The following is an 18,489-nucleotide window of genomic DNA, read 5'->3' on the forward strand; positions in this document are numbered from 1 at the left end:
CAGGACTGAATATAAAAACTCAGAAATGGACAGCACAATATTACCTAACTGTAATAAAATTATGTTAAAACACTGAATGAAGCTTCATATGAGAAAGATAGAGGGAGGAGGTCTGGGGTATAAATGACATCACAAAGAAAGATAGACGATAAAGATTGAGATGGTGTAATCTAGGAATTCCTGGAGTGTATAATGATAGTGACTAAATGTACAAATTTAAAAAATGTTTTTGCATGAGGAAGAACAAAAGAATGTCATTACAGCAGTGTGCTGAAAATAGATGGTACTTAATATTTTAAATTTTCAACTAATGAAAAAAAAGGAGTAATTCACCAAGAAGATATAACAATCATAAAAGTTTTTGCTCCCAATCAAGGAGCTCCAAAGTACATGGCCAAAATCAACTAAAATATTGAAAAAACTGAAGGAAGTGATATACATTTCAACAATAATAGTGGGAGACTTCAATACACCACCCTCCTTTATAGATAGAACAATGAGATAGAGGATCCACAAGGGAATAGAGAACTTAAACAATTTGATCAATGAATTAGACCTAAGAGACATATAGAGATAGTTACACCCCAAAACATCAGGATATGCCTTCTTCCCTAGTGCTCATGGAATGTTCTTCAGGATATCATATGCTGGGGCACAAAACAGGTCTTTGCAAATTTAAAAACATTGAAATTATATAAAGCACTTTCTCTTATCACAATGGAATGAAGCTTGAAATCAATAACCACCAAAGAATGAGAACTCTCACAAATATATGGAGATTTAATAATGCACTCTTAAACAACAAGTGGGTCAAAGAAGAAATTGCCAGAGAAATCAACAGCTATCTGGAGACTAATGAAAATGAGAATATGACATATCAGAATGTATGGGATGTGGCAATGCTGAGAGAGAAATCTATTGCCTAAATGCCCATATTAAAGAAGAAAGGGGCGAGCAATGGTGGCTCAGTGGCAGAGTTCTCACCTGCCATGCAGGAGACCTGTGTTCAATTCCCCGAGCCTGCCCATGCAAAAAATAAAGAAAGAAAGAAGAAGAAAGAGCAAACGTTAAGGACTTAACTGCTCACCTGGAGGAACTAGAGAAAGAACAGCAAACTAACCCCGAAGCAAATAAGAGAGGAAAAATAACAAAGATTAATACAAAATTAAATGAATTGTAGAACAACAGAAAGAATCAAGAAAACCTAAGGTTGGTTCTTTGAGAAAATCGATAAAATCAATAGACCTCTGGCTAGGTTGACAAACAAAAAAAGAGAGAGGATGCAAACAAACAAAATCAGAAATGATATGGGGGTTGTCACCACAGACTGTGAAGAAATTTTTTAAAAAATCAAAAGCTGATACTATGAACAACTATACGCCAACAAACTAGACAACTTAGATGAAATGGCAAATTCCTAGAAACACACAAATAAGCTACACTGACTCAGGAAGAAATAGAAGATCTCAACAAACCAATCACAGGTAAAAAGATTCAATCAATCAACAAAAATCTTCCTGCAAAGAAAAGCCCAGGGCCAGATGTCATCACAAGGGAATTTTATCAAACATCCCAAAAAGAACTAATACCAATCCTGCTCAAGTTCTTCCCAAAAAATGAAGAAAAAGGAGCACTACCTGAGCTGGTATGAAAGTATTATGTACTCCAGAAAAGCCATGTTTTAATCTTGATCTAATCTTGTGGGAACAGCCATTTCTTTCAATCCTGACTCAATACTGTAGATGGAAAGTGTTGATTAGATTATCTCCACGGAGGTGTGGTGTGCCCAATTGTGGGTGTCATCTTTTGATTAGATGGAGATGTGATTCTACCCATTCCAGGTGGGTCATGATAGTTTTACTGGAATCCTTTAAAAGAGAAAACATTTGTAGAGAGTCAGAAATGAGAGGGCCAGCAGAAACATTCAGAGCCAACAGAGAAACAACCAAAATAAAATTCAGAGCAAAGCTGACACAAATGCTGACACTTGGAGAACAGAGACATGGCTATTTGGAAAAGCCTAGAGTCCAGCAAACATTGCCATGAGATGTTAAGCAAGACAGAACCTGGAGAGAGCCCAGGGAAGTCAAGCCAGCCCCAGAGAAATAAAATGAGGAACCTCCACAAGAATAAAGGCTGAAAGCAATGGAGCCCAGGAGCAAGGGACCAGCAGGTACCAGTCACATGACTACCCAGCTGACAGAGGTATTCCTGGCTCAGCAGCCTTTCTTGAATTAAGGTATCTTTCCCTGGATGCCTTAGTTTGGAAATTTTTATAGGCTTAGAACTATAAACCTGTAGCTTATTAAATTCCCCTTTTTAAAAGCTGTTCCATTTCTGATGTATCGCATTCTGTTGGCTTATAAACCAACACACTACCTAACTCATTTTATAAAACTAACATCACTCTAATATCAAAACCAGGTAGAGATGCTATAAGAAAGGAAAACTACAGGCTGATCTCTGTAATGAATACAGATGCAAAAATTCTCAACAAAATACTAGCGAATCGAATCCAATGACACATTAAAACATTATACACCCTGACCAAGTGGGGTTTTACATCATGAATGTAAGGGTGGTTCAACAAAAAGAAATCAATCGATGTAATACAGCACATAAACAAATCAAAGGGGAAACATCACAGGATCATCTTAATTGATGCTGAAAAACCATTTGACAAAATTCAAAATCCTTTTGTGATAAAAAAAAAAACACTTCAAAAGATAGGAATTAAAGGAAACTTCCTCAATATGATAAAGGGCATATGTGAAAAGCCCATAGCCAGAACTGTACTCAATGCTGAGAGACTGAAAGACTTCCCCCTAAGATCAGGAACAAGACAAGGATGCCTTCTGTCATCACTATTATTCAACATTTGCACTAGAAATTCTAGCTAGAGCAATCCAGCATGAAAAAGAAATAAAAGGCAACCAAATTGGAAAGAAAGAAATAAACTTTCATTATTTGCAGATGACATGACCCTGTACTTGGAAAATCCAGAGAAATCTACTACAAAGCTTCTTGAGAAATAAATTAAGTGAGGTGGCAGGATATAAGATTAATGTGCAAAAATCAGTAATGTTTCTATACACAAGCAATGACCTAACTGAGGAGAGAATTAAAGAAAAAATTCCATTCAAAATAACAAAAAAAGAATCAACTATCTAGGAATAAACTTAACCAGGCTATAAAGGACCTGCACACAGAAAACTATATAACATTGCTAAAAGAAATTAAAGAGGAACTAAATAGGTGGAAAGACATTACCTACTCATAGATAGGAAGGTTAAATGTAGTTAATATGTCAATTCTAACCAAATTGATCTACAGATTCAATGCAATACCAATCAAAATTCTAACAACCTACTTTGAAGGCTTGGAAAAGCTAGTTATCACATTTATTTGGAAGGCAAAGTGACCTTGGATAGCTAAAAATATCCTTTAAAAGAAGAACAAAGTGGGAGAATTAACACTTCCTGATTTTAAAAGTTATTATAAAGCCCCAGTGGTAAAAACAGCATTGTACTGACGCAAAGATAGAATTGATCAATGGAATCAAATCAACAGCATGGAAATAGACCACCAAATCTATGGTCAACTGATCTTTGACAAGCCTTCCAAATCCATTGAACTGGGACAAAATAATCTTTTCAATAAATGGGCATGGGAGAACTGGATAGCAAGGGTCCTTATATCTTATACAAAAATTAACTCAAAGTGGCTTAAACACCTGAATATAAGATCCAGTACAATAAAGCTCCTAGAAGAAAATATGAGAAGCATCTTCAAGACCTAGTAAAAGGAGGTAGCTTTCTAAACTTTACACCCAAAGCACAAGCAACAAAAGAAAAAAAAATAGATAAATGGAAACTCCTCAAAATCAAATGCTTTTGTGCCTCAAAAGACTGTCAAAAAGGTGGAGGCAGCCAACTCAATGGGAGAAAATATTCGAAATCATGAATCAGATAAAGATTTGATATCCTGTATGCATAAAAAATCATACAACTCAACAACAAAAGAATAAACATAAGTATAAACTGTGCTCAATGAGAGAGGGGGTAAGGGGTATGGAATGTATGAGTTTTTTTTCTTCTTTCTTTTAATTTCTTTTTCTGGGATGATGTATAAAAAGATCATCTAAAAATGATCATGGTGATGAATACACAACTATGTGATGTTATTGTGAGCCACTAATTGTAAACAATGTATGGACTGTATGTGTGTGGAGATTTCTCAATAAAAATATTTTTAAAATAAAGTAAAATTTGCTAAAGACATGAATAGACAATTTTCCAAAGAGTAAATAAAGGTAGTTTAAAAACACATGAAGAAATGCTCATTCGCATTAGCTATAAGGGAAATGTAGATCAAGACGACAATGAGATACCACCTTACACCTATAAGAACGGCTGCTATTAAATAAACAAACAAATGTTGGAGGGGATGTGGAGAAATTGGGACACTTATGCACTGCTGGTGGGAATGTATAATGGTACAGGTACTATGGAAAACAGTTTGGCGTTTCCTTAGAAAACTAAATATCGAGTTGCTCTATGACCCAGTAATACCACTACCGAGTATACACCCAGAAGAGCTGAAAGCAATAACACAAGCAACATTTGCACACCGATGTTCATAGCAGCATTATTCACAATTGCCAAAAGATGCAAGCAATCCAAGTGCCCATCAACAGATGAGTGGATTAACAAAATGTGGTCTATACATACAATGGAATATTATGTAGCAATAAGACAAAATGATGTCCTGAAGCATATGACAACATGGATTAACCTTGAGGACATAATGCTGATTGAAATAAGCCAGACACAAAAGGATAGATACTGTATAATTTTACCTTTATTACCTTGGTAAAGATAAACTCAAAAGGCTTCAAATGCAGAATATAGGGGACCTAGAGATACCCAGAAGCTAGAGATGGGTTAACTACTAGGTAATGATGTTGAACTTAAATGTAAGGTAATAGAAGTGAAGGCAGTTCATTAGTGGGTCTATAAGTAATACTGCCAGATTGCAGGTGAACATGATTGAAAAGGGATGTATAGGCCATGTACCCCACCAATTAACATTAAGAATATAAGTTTTTGCATGAAGTACTTCAAAGGTATGAATTGTGTACAAAGAGTGTATAATTTGGGTGTATAGGGAAAAAACTTCTCTTACATGCTATGGGCTATGTTTAGGAGGAAGACAGCAACAGTACCACAGCAGTAACAGGGGTAAATAATTGAGGGGGAAAGACAAGAGTCAAGGTGAGGTCTGGATTTTCTATTTGGTTAGGGTGTGTTTATCGGGTATTTTTCTCTTGGGAGCAAGGAAAATTGCCTAAAAACTGAGAGTGTTGATGTTTATGCAACTAAATGATGATAATGTGAGATATGAACATTATACTTGACGCCCAATGGATGGAAGTGGCTAAAGGATACATTGACTGAGAAGTAGAATGGCAAACTGTGGTATATACATATGATCAAATATTGTGCTGTTACAGAAAGGAACAAAGTTGTGAGGCATGCAACAACATGAATGAACCTGGGGGATATTATGTGATGCAAAATAACCCAGAAAGAAAAGAAGAAATATTGTATGGTTGCCTTATAAAATACTTATAAGAAAACTGGGCCCTAGAGTGTAAGCTTTTATAGCAATCATATTTAGTCCAAAGCTGCAACTGCTATTTCTAAATTTGAGAGGCTGTGCTATATATGTACAACCTGGTGTTTCCCTGGAAGTTTGGGTACCTGTGTACCACCTAAGACTCAGAATAAAAATTCTGTAGTTCTGAAAGCCAGCATTGTCACATACAAGTGCTAAGGAAATTGTAAAAGAGATCAGGCTTCAATTAGAGATAAGAATGAAGCCAACTGGGTCAGGACTAAGGTAAATCAGAATACAAAAGTAAGGAGGACATTGTATTTTAGATCTTCACCTACTCTATAAGACCAAAAGAATAGAGGTTTATTTTGTCCAAAACCTAAATTTTTTGTAGCATGTAATCTAACTCAACCCACTTAGATAGCTCATTTGAACAACCCCAACCCAGGGAGCCCCGAATGGGAATGAGAGCTTATAATTCTGTGTAGCTTAATGCAATGGCTAGATACATCCCAGAGTATGTTGCACAGATAAACAAAAAGTATTGGCATCACAGTTTTGACAGATGATAAAATGGTATCTAAGTATTTAATACTTGGAATTTAAGAACTTTGTTATCTGAATTTGTAGAATTTTTCCTTGTTGCCTTAATTTTAAATTCGTTTTTGAAACTTACTGCACAGACACAGGCTTTACAATGATTGTAAATTTTAAATTCATTTTTGAAACTTACTGCACAGACACAGGCTACTTCATTCAAATATGCCTATGGCTAAGATAAAAAAAAAAAGTATTGGCAAAGTCCCTTGAAGGATGGGAGAAAACATATGGAACTATTCAACTTTGCCACCAGGGAAACCCCAGAAAATGTCTCAAACTTTAGGAACTCCCAAGTCAAAAGGCCAAGCCCTTGATCTTGAGTCTTGTTCTTGTGAAGTTTATTCATGTAGTGGAGAAGCTTAACCTACCTATAGTTATGCTTAAGATTTACTTCCAGAAAACCTCTTTTGTTGGTCAGATATGGCCTCTCTCTCTCTAAACCCAACTCTAAATCTACCTTCTCCCTACATGGGACATGACATCCAGGGATGAAAGTCTCCAAGGCAACATGGGATATGAACCTCAGGGATGAGCCTGGCCCTGGTACCATGGGATTGGCAATGCCTACCTGACAAAAAGTGGGACAAGAAGTGTAATAAATAAGGTATCAATGGCTGAGAAAGTTCAAATACAGTTGAGAGGCTATTCTGGAGGTTACTCTTATGCAAACTTCAAATAGATGTTGCTATTTGCCATGGTGTGCCAAACCCCAACCAAAACCATTCCTGCCAACCCTGAAAAACACTTAAGGCTTTTTCTGAGATTCTACAAATATTCCATGCACTATAATTACTTTCCAGTAACCTACAACCTCCAGATGTGTTCCTGGACCAGATAAGTCCTCTCTAGAACATCAACTAGTTCCATCCCCCTAGCCGATATTATCAACAGCCCTTTCCAACATGAAAAATTTAGAGGTGGCATAGCCCAAATAACTCTAAAGAGTGGGAGAAAGCTCAAAGGAGAATGTGGAATTATAACAGTGAAGATAGGATTTAACAAATGAGTGTGACAGCTAAATCATTATAAAGATATTTCTTTTAGTCTCCAGTGTCTTGGAGCAGCTAAAAGGAAAAACCTAAAATTGTAGAACTGTAACCCATAGAAAACTTTGAAATATGTTCTATAAGTAGTTGTGGCAGTGTGGCTTTGCAATGTATTGGTTTTTGGATATGTTATTTTTTACAATAAAAAATAAAAAGATCTAGTGATATGCAGTAGTTCCTTAGACTTTACACCCGAAGCACAAGCAACAAAAGAAAAAATAGATTAATGGTAACTCCTCAAAATAGAATACTTCAGTAATTCAAAGGACTTTGTCAAAAGGATGAAAAGGCCACTGACTCAATGGGAGAAACTATATGGAAGCCATATATCTGACAAGGGTTTGATATTCAGAATATATATTTTTAAAAATCCCATAACCCAGAATAGAAAGACAGACAAACCAATTAAGAAATAGTCAAAACATTGACAGAGAACTAGAATGGCAAATGATGGTGTATACTTATGAATGAAGGTTGTGCTGCTACAAAAAGGAACAATGTCGTGAGGCATGCAATGATGTGAATGAACATGTGGAACATTTGGTGAGGCAAAATAAGCCAGAAACAAAAAAGCAACAATGCATGGTCACCTTTAGAAAATGCTTATAAGAAAACAGGGGCCTAGATTGTAAGCTTTCAGAGCAGACACATTAAGTCCAGAGGGGTGATTATTATTTCTGGATTTTGAGAGGCTGTTTTATGTATATAACCTGATATTTAGAGATAAGAACAAAGCCAAACAGGTTGGGGATAAAGTAATTCAGAACATAAGGGTAATATATTTCAGAACATAGGGGTATCTATATTTTAGAACCACACAAATTCTTTGAGACTAGTGGAAGAAAGATTTATTTGATCTGGAACTGAAATTTTCTGTAGTGCATAATCTAATTCAACCTATCTGTATAGCCAATTTGAACAGCTGAAATACAGAGAGCACAGAATGAGAAAGAGGTCCTTTAATCCTATATAGATTATTGCAATGCCTGGAAACATCCTTTATTAATAAACATCTGTTTATTAAGCAGATAACTAAAAAGTATTGGCAAAGTCCCCTGAGGGAGGGGAGAAAGACTATGGAACTATTAAACCTTACCATCAGGGAATCCCCTTATACTATGTCAAACTTTAGAGACACCCAAATCAATAGGCCATGCCCTTGATCATGAGGCTTACTCTTGTGAAGCTTATGTAGGTAGCATAGAAGCTTAGACTACTATAGGCATGCCTAAGAGTTACTTCTGGAGGACCTCTGTTGTTGCTCAGATGTGACCTAATCTCCCTAAGCCCAACTCTGCAAGTGAAATCATTGCCCTCCCCCCCATGTAGGACATGGCATCCAGGGGTGAAAGTCTCCCTGGCAATATGGGAGAGGACTCCCAGTGATGAATCCAGACCTGGCACCGTGGGATCCACAATTACAACCTGATCAAATGGGGAAAACGTTGTAATTAATAAAGTAACAGTCAGAGTTCAAATAGAGTTGAGAGGCTACTCTGGAGGTTGCCTTTATGCAAGCTTCAGGTAGACTTTGCTACCTATTGTAACCTGCCAACCCCCCAACCAGGACCAGGCCAACCAATCCTAAAGAACACTTAGGGCAATTTATAAGATTCCATAAGGGTTTCAGGCACTAGAGTAACTTTTCAGAAACCTACAACCTCCAGATGGATCCCTGGTCAAGATAAGTCCTGAAACCTAGCCCAGTCTCTCTAGAACATCCAATAGTTCCATCTTCCTTCCCCATATTAGTGACAGACCCTTCCAATATCAACTTGAGAATTGCCATAGCCCAAACAATCCCAAAGAGAGGTGTGGAAAGATCAAAGGTGATGGTGGAATTATATATAGAAGCTAAGACTTAACAAATGAATATAAATGCTGAATCATTAAATTGATATCTCTCAGTTTCCAGTGTTTTAGAGCAGCTAGAAGTAAAAACCTAAAATTTTGAAATTGTAACCCATGTCAAATTCTGAAATATGTTTTACAACTAATTGTGGTGCTGTGCTTGGAAATTTATAACTTTTTTGTATATGTGTTATCATTCACAAAAAAGAAGGAAAAAAAGTTTATTGTAATGATAAAAAAAAGTATTTAAGCCCTCTAGCCTCCTATACTCTGGAGCAGCTAGAAGGAAAAATCTGAGAGGATCGTATCGTAGCCCATGACAAACTCTGAGATCTGTCCTGTAACCACTTTTTGAAGAATGCTTTGAAAACTATAGCTTTTTTTTATTTCTTTACTTTGTATATATGTTATACTATACAATAAAAAAAGTTGTAAAAAGAAATATTTAAAAAAAAGAATTAATGAGATGCACATATAAAGTGGTTGGCATCCTGCCTGGCACAATAAGGGCTAAATATAAAAATTAGCCTTGTACCCACTATGTTGAAGACACATTCTAGGCATTGTGGCGACACTTAGATGAATCAGTAATCCTTCCCACACTCATGAGCTCACAATTCACAATGGGTATAAATTCTCCCAGCACAGTTCCATTCCAGCATCTATCTATGGCTATAACTTGGCTTCCTCTTCTTGACTGGAAACTCCTCAAGGGCAAGAAATTTGTCTTGTGGTTTTAATCTTATTGGTCTTCCATTCCCCCAGTGTGCACTATAATATCATGTAATGCAATGGGCAGTATATAAATGTATGCTGAATGAATAAATGAATCAAGTGGAGAATAGGAAGTGCCACAAAAACTGGCACTATAAAAGTGCCATGGTTGTCCCACATTCTGGAACAGCTAGAAGGAAAAATCTGAGATGATGGTGTATTAGATAGGGTTCTCTAGAGAAACAGAATCAACAGGAAACACTCACAAGTATAAAATGTATAAAAGTATCTCACATAACCATGGGAATGCAGAGTACAAAATCCACAGGGCAGGCTGTGAAGCTGACGATTCCAATAGAGGGTCTGGATGAACTCCTCAGGAGAGGCTCACTGGCTGAAGCAGGAAGAGCCTGTCTCCTCTGAATCCTCCTTAAAAGCTTCCAGTGATTAGATTAAGCATCACTCATTGCTGAAAACATTCCCTTGGGCTGATTACAAATGGAATCAGCTGTGGATACAACTGACATGATCATGATTTAATTCTATGAAATGTCCTCATTACAACAAACAAGCCAGCACTTGCCCAACCAGACAAACAGGTACCACCACTTGGCCAAGTTGACACATGATCCTGACCATGACAGATGGTATGGCAGCCCATGACAAACTCCGGGATGTGACCTGTAACCATTTGTTGAACAGTGCTTTGAAAACTTTGCTTTTTAATTTTTTTGCTTTGTATATATGTCATATTATACAAAAAAAGTTAAAAAAAAAAAAAAGAAATAGGTAAAAGACATGAACAGATATTTTCCCAAAGAAGAAATAGCTAAAAAGCACATGAAAAATGTTCAGCTTCACTAGCTGTTAAGGAAATGCAAATCAAAACCACAGTGAGATATCATCTCACACCTATTAAAAAACAGGAAACTTCAAGTGTTGGGCAGGATGTGGAGAAATTGGTACTAGCACTTTTTCACTGCTACTGCAAATGTAAAATGGTACACCTCTGTGGAGGATGGTTTGGAAGGTAAGTATAGAGTTGCCTTATGACCTGGCAATCCCATTTTTAACAAATTCCTAAATTTTATGTCTTTTCTGGTATAATGAAAATGATCTAAAATTGATCATAGGAATGCATACACAGCTATATGATGATACTGTGAGCCAATGATTGCATACTTTGGATGGTTTGTATGCTAAGTGAATATATCTCAATAAAACTGCACAAAAATTCATGAAATTGTATGCATTAGATATGCACAGTTTGACAAAGACCAATTATATTTCAATAAAGCTGTTTTAAAATAAAAATATTAACAAATAAAAAGTAAATAATAATATAAGCACATTATTTAGAAATATGTATATAATATGAAGATAAACATCTAAAACTGGATTGTTTACTCCAGAGAGAGTGATAGATGGGATGGAATGGTAGGATGGCTGCAGCTTTTTTCATTGTGACCCCTTAATATTGTATTAATTACTTAATACAAAGTAATAATTACTTTTATAAACATTAAAATTGATTTTTAAAAGGACAAACATAAAATCACCAAAAGACCATCATATCATTTCCTAGTAAGTTTCATTGCAGTTTTATTTACATGGTTAACTTGTGTTAAGCACTCTGTTCTATCATCTCCACACTTATAATGGTGCTTATTTCTACAGATATCTACAGAGTATATAGAAATCTCTAAGAAACCATTAGATGCAGCAAAGAAGCATGGAAGCATTGGGAGGTGAATGGTTTTCACTAACTAAAGTCTTCTAATATTAGGAGGTTTTCAATCCTTGAATGGTCAACAACTTGATTAGATTCTATGGGGAAACATATGACTTCTAGCAAAGTCCAAACATTGAAAGAAAAACCAGAAATCAATCTCACTTATGAATACTGATGCATAATGAATAAAATACTAACAAACAGAATCCAGCAGTACATTGAAAACTAAAGAAAGAAAGAAAAAGAAAATTGGGGTCTGTTGTAAGAATGCAGAGTTATTCAACATTAGGAAGTATGTATAATTTATTATACTAGTAAACCAAGAGAGAAAACCAATCTGATCATCTCAGAAGATACCCAAAGGCATTTAACAAACTTCATCATGTATTCCTGATTTAGTTATACGGGAATGGGTACTTCCTCAACATAATTTTTGTACAATGAATTTTTAACCAAAAGCCAGTATCATGCTTAGTAATGAAATATGAAAAGAATTTCCATTAAAGTCAGGAAAAGGGTGCAGATCCTCATTATCAACACTTCTTACTATTCTGAATGCACCACATAATTCAGTGAGACAAGATAATTAAATGAGGTATAAACCTGAAACAGGGAGGAGCAAAATAATCTCAATTTGTTGATGATATAACTGAAAGCTTTCTGAGGAATCTATGGAAATACTACTAAAAACAATAATGGCATTTAGTGAAATGATTGGTAATTAATTTTTCACAAACAAGAACCAGTTCAAAAATGTAAGAGAAGGAAAAATCTCCTTCACAATAGCAACTAAAAATTAAACAGTAATAGGGCAGTGCAATGGTGGCTCAGTGGCAGAATTCTCACTTGGCATGCTGGAGACACGAGTTAAATTCCCAGAGCCTGCCCATGCAAAAAAAACAAGAAAATTAAATAGTAATAAACCTAACAAAGAATATGCAGAATATATATATATATACAAACTTTGAAATTCTATTGGGCAACATAAAAGACATGAATAAATAAAAGTCCAAACTTTGTTCTGCAGTAGGAAGACTTGATATCATAAACACAAAACTCTTCCTTAAATTAATCAATAAATTCAATGTAATCCTTATCAAAATACCAGCGTTATTTTTTTTACCTTGACAAAATGATGCTAAAGTTCACTTGGAAGTGTAAACATGTTAGAATAGGCAGAAATTTCCTGCAAAAGAAGAAAATTGAGAGGGGCCTCACTCCATCAGGTATGAAAATATATTATAAAGTTATGGTAAGTAAAACATGTGGTACTGGTCCAGACTTAGACATTCAGATCAATGGAATAGAACAGAAAATGAAGCATAAACCTAAGTAAATATGAAATTTTCATATATACTAAAGGTAACATTTCAAATAAATAGGTCAAAGTTATCATTTACATTACAGCAGATTTGCCATTCGAAAGAAAAACAAAGCTGCATCTCTATCCTAAACTCTACCCCAAAATAAATTCAAGAGGACAAATAATTAACCGTAAAAATGAGACCATTTTTAATGATGAGCAAATTTAATACATACATTTGGAGTGGGGAAGTCTTTCTAAAGCATAAAACAAAATTCAGATGCCATAAAGGAAGTGATGAATAAATTTGATCACATAAAGTTTAAACAAAATTTCATTTCACATTTTCCATAAGCAAATCAAAAGACAACAAACAGGATGTTGTCCTGGTGTCTTGATACCGGGAAGCCAGGGAATGCAAGAAAAGGGTCCTTTTGTCTTCATTCACTTTCCCCCCTCAGTTTCTGAAATGATTCTCCAGAAATTCTCCTCATAAAAAGGGAGGCCCTGGTTTCAAAAGCTGAGGAACTGAGAAGCAAAGAACCGGAGATCGTCAGGTTGGTGCAAGCAGCCTAACGTGGAAACTGGAGCACTCAGGATGCACGGATGGAGGGGTGGGGACTAGACGGTAAGCCAAGCCGTGTTGGTTGAATGCGCTACCCTCACCAGCACAGCTCTGCAACCCACCCCACACTCCATGTACCTGAACCCCTTCAACTGCCCCCTCTCATGCTCCAAGCACCCACCCCCACCAACCACCCGCACATGCACCCACCCCACAACCCACCCCAAGCAGGAGCATGCCTGTCCCAGCCCAACCCCCCTCTCCTCTGCAACCAAAGTCTTGGCCCACCCCTCCCAAGCCCAAGCTCCCCCTCCCTGCACCTTGAAGGCAGTTGCCAGCACTTAAAGGCTGCAGGCAATTATATCCAGGTTACCTCGGCCCCCGGCTCACACAGTTGTGAAACCCCCCATCCCCCACCCCCGAGGCCCCCCTCCCTGGCTCTGAGTGTGTATATCAGTTTACAGCTCATCCAGATCTGCACATGTGTACAGCCACCAGTCACGTCCCCCAGCTCTGGGCAAGTGCTGACCTGTGCACTGGGCAACATTCACAGCCAGCCCACCCAAGCGCAGCACAGACCCACTGCCCTGAGCTCTGCACATGCGCAGAAAAGGCCCCTCACCTTAGACAAGTGCACACCAGGGCCCTGCCCCATGACCCGTGCACCCATATGACCACATCCACTCCACCACTGGGCACCCATGCTCACAGGCACCAGCTTAGCAACCCCAATTTGCACCCATTCCTCAGCTTCAATACATCTCTGCACCATTGTGCCCCTCCCTGCACACTACATCCTGCTCCACATCCATCCTGCAAATACAAAGCTTTAGACTACTGAAGGAAATTAACTTCCAAAGTAAAAAATCAAGATATTTACATGATGCAAAGACAATGGATGATCACTAAGCTGTGCTGGTTTGAAAGCAAGTATGCCCCCTAAGAAAAGCCATGTTTTAATATAAATCCCATTTCTTAAAGGTAGAATAATCCCTACTCAGTACTGTATATTTGAAACTGTAATGAGATCATCTCCCTGGTTGATGTGATTTAGTTAAGAATGGTCGTTAAACTGGATTACGGGATGCCATGTCTCCACCCATTTGAGTGGGTTTTGATTAGTTTCTGAAGTCCTATAAAAGAGGAAACATTTTGGAGATTCAGAGAGATTCAGAGAGAGCAACACTACAAAGCAGAGAGTCCACCAGCCAGTGACCTTTGGAGATGAAGAAGGAACACGCCTCCCGGGGAGCTTCACGAAATAGAAAGCCAGGAGAGAAAGCTAGCAGATGACGCCGTATTCGCCATGTGCCCTTCCAGCCAAGAGAGAAGCCCTGACTGTGTTCGCCATGTGCCGTCTCACTTGAGAGAGAGACCCTGAACTTCATCGGCCTTCTTGAACCAAGGTATCTTTTCCCTGGATGCCTTTGATTGGACATTTCTATAGACTTGTTTTAATTGGGACATTTTCTTGGCCTTAGAACTGTAAACTAGCAACTCATTAAATTCCCCTTGTTAAAAGCCATTCCGTTTCTGGTATATTGCATTCCGGCAGGTAGCAAACTAGAGCAAAGCATATCACAATGTAGACAGACATAGTTCAGCCTAACAACCAAATCAAAACACCAGAGGAGACACAAACTTTGGAACATCAAAGATGTTCATATAGCTCTAATAAATAAAATAAGTGAGATGGTTAATGACATAAAGAAGACACTAGAAGAGCATAAAGAGGAACTTGAAAGAAAAAATACAAAAATAGCAGATATCACAGAGATTAAAGATGCTGTAGACCAAATAAAAAATATACTAGAGACACACAACAGCAGATTTGAAGAGGCAGAAGAAAGAATAAACAAACTACAGGTCAGGAAAACTGATTTTGAGCATTCAAAACAGCACATGGCAAAAAACATGGAAAAATTTGAATTGTATCTCAGGGAAATGATGGACAAAACAAAGCACACATATATAAGAAATATTGGTGTCCCTAAGGAGGAGAGAAGAGTAAAGTGCTAGGAAGATTACTTGAGAATATAATGGAGGGAAACTTCCCAACCCTTATAAAGGATATAAATATGCAAATCAAAGAAGCCCAATTAACTCCAAGTAGAATAAATCCAAACAGGACTTTCCCAAGACACACACTAATCAGTCTGTCAAATATTGAAGAGAAGCAGAAAATCTGGAAAGTGGCAAGAGAAAAACAATCTACTACATACAAGGGAACCCACATAAGACTGAGTTCAGACTACTCAACTGGCACTATGGAGGTGACAAGGCAGTGGTATGATATATTTAAGATCCTGAAAGAGAAAGACTGCCAGCCAAGAGTTCTGTACCCAGTCAAATTGTCCTTCACAACCAACGGAGAGAATAAAATTTTCACATGCAAACAAATCCTGAAATAATTTGTCAACTAGAGATCAACCCTACAAGAAATACTAAAGGAAGTTCTGCCACTTGGAAAAAAATAGACAGGAAAGGGAGGTCTGGAGGAGGGCACAGAATTGAAATATAGATCTAACAAATAAAACCCAAAAGATAAGGTGGTGGATTCAAGAAATACTTTTTCAGTAATAACTTTGAATGTTAATGGACTAAACTTACCAATTAAAAGAAACAGATTGGCAGAATGGATTAAGAAATATAATCCAGCTATATGCTGTTTATGAGAGACTCATCTTAGATGAAAGGATACAAATAGATTGAAAGTGAAAGGATGGAAAAAGATGCTCCATTCAAGTTGTAATCAAAAGAAAGCAGGAGTAACTATGCTAATATCAGACTAAATACACTTTAAATGTAAAGGCATCATAAGACACAAAGGACACTATATATTAATAAAAGGGACAATTCACCAAGAAGAAATAACAATCATAAACGTTTATGCTCCCAATCAAGGAGCTCCAAAGTACATGGCACAGACATTGGCAAAACTGAAGCGGGTGATAGATATTTCAACAATAATAGTAGGAGACTTCAATAAACCACTCTCCTCCATAGACAGAACAACCAGACAGAAGATCAACAATGAAACAGAGAAGTTAACTTGATAAACTAATTAGACTAAACAAACATATATAGCTCATTACACCCCCAAACACCAGGATATACATTCTTCTCTAGTGCCCATGGAACATTCTCCAGGATAGAACATATGCTGAGGCTCAAAACAGATCTTTATAAATTTTAAAACAGTGAAATTATTCAAAGCACTTTTTCTGACTGCAATGGAAAGAAGGTGGATATCAATAACAAGCAAAGAAAAAAGAACTTTCACAAATATACAGAGATTAAATAACACACTCTTGAACAATCAGTGGGTCAAAGAAGAAATTGCTAGAGAAATCAGTAGCTATTCAGAAATGAAAGAAAACAAGAATACAACATATCAGAATTTATGGGATGTGGCAAAGGCTGTGCTGAGAGGGAAATTTATTGTCCTAAATGCCTACATTAAAAAACAAGAAAGAGGCTCCGCGCTGGGATTGGCTCCCTTGCAGCCATTTTCTGTCCAACCAAGCAGCCGATTGGAGACGGGAGCCAACCAGGGCTGCATTGGAGGTTGCAGTTGAGCAGAGGCCAGACATCTTCTAAGAGAGGTCGCCTGAGCCTGGCCTGTGATTCATGACAATGGATGGTGACAGTTCTACCACAGATGCTTCTCAACTAGGGATTCCTGCAGACTACATCGGAGAAAGCCACTATGTCATCCAGCCTCATGACGATACTGAGGACAGCATGAATGATCATGAGGACACAAATGGCTCAAAAGAAAGTTTCCGAGAACAAGATATATATCTTCCTATTGCAAATGTGGCAAGAATAATGAAAAATGCCATACCTCAAACAGGAAAGATTGCAAAATATGCCAAAGAATGTGTTCAGGAATATGTGAGTGAGTTCATCAGTTTTATAACATCTGAAGCAAGTGAAAGATGCCATCAAGAGAAACGGAAGACAATCAATGGAGAGGATATTCTCTTTGCCATGTCCACCTTAGGCTTTGACAGCTACGTAGAACCTCTGAAATTATACCTTCAGAAATTCAGAGAGGCTATGAAAGGAGAGAAAGGAATCGGAGGGACTGTCACAGCCACAGATGGACTGAGTGAAGAGCTCACGGAGGAGGCATTTACTAACCAGTTACCAGCTGGCTTAATAACTGCAGATGGTCAACAACAAAATGTTACGGTTTATACAACATCGTATCAACAGATTTCTGGTTTCAACAAATTCAGTTTTCATGATCTGAAGAAATGACAGAATAGGGTGTAGAGAAGCAGAAAATGCTCCACAATTCTGGAACAGAGACATTAGAAGAAAATGACGGTTGGGAAAATGTCTCTTTGTATATTAAATAGCTGTAATGTAGCTTCCTGATGCTTGACTAATTGAGGTGTTAATTCAGACTTGAGAATCTTTTTCATGAATGATTTTAAAGAAAAATTTGGATTTTAAAGGTATTAAAATATTTTTGTTTTGTATGAGAGTTTGTTGCCCTGTGTGACTCCTGTATGCATTGTATATTGCAATTTATTACTGTCAGAGATTTGTAGACAGTTTCTTATTTTCATATTGAATCATGTTACTTTTGTAATTCAAGTAAACAGCTGGGTTAATTCATGATGTTTGCCCTTTTAATAAAATATAAGGGTAGAGTTCATTTTGAGTGCAAGTTGCCTTTATTATGAATTTGAGTTTGTCTTGGTTATATAATACCTTGCCTGAAAACCTAGCTAGAGTTTTAGCTTTTGATGTATTTATTAAAATTAAAAAAAATTTTGTAAAACATTCGTAGCTTAAGTAGCACCATTTTTTTTGATGTAAGTGAAAAATGAAGTGTGAATGCAGAAGAAAATATTGTTTGCCCTGTTAAATCTGGTGCCCATTAACAGTGTTTTCACTGTTCATTGTGCCTGTTAAAATAGTCTAAGTTATTGGAACTTTTTGTTAAGACTAGATTTGCTTTTGTTACATTATTATGACTATTGAATTCATTTAAGTTTAGTGTAATACAGTGCTCTTGAAGTGGTGCCCCTTTCATTTTGTATATGAT

General features: G+C 37.0%; 1 pseudogene; it reads left to right on the forward strand.

Annotated features, from left to right (window-relative positions):
- The first annotated feature begins 16,910 nt into the window (after positions 1-16,910).
- LOC143671518 (nuclear transcription factor Y subunit beta pseudogene) lies at positions 16,911-18,076 on the forward strand (annotated as a pseudogene).
- Positions 18,077-18,489: the final 413 nt, after the last annotated feature.

The sequence above is a fragment of the Tamandua tetradactyla genome, chromosome X (assembly GCF_023851605.1).
Source record: "Tamandua tetradactyla isolate mTamTet1 chromosome X, mTamTet1.pri, whole genome shotgun sequence".
Classification (NCBI taxonomy): domain Eukaryota; kingdom Metazoa; phylum Chordata; class Mammalia; order Pilosa; family Myrmecophagidae; genus Tamandua; species Tamandua tetradactyla.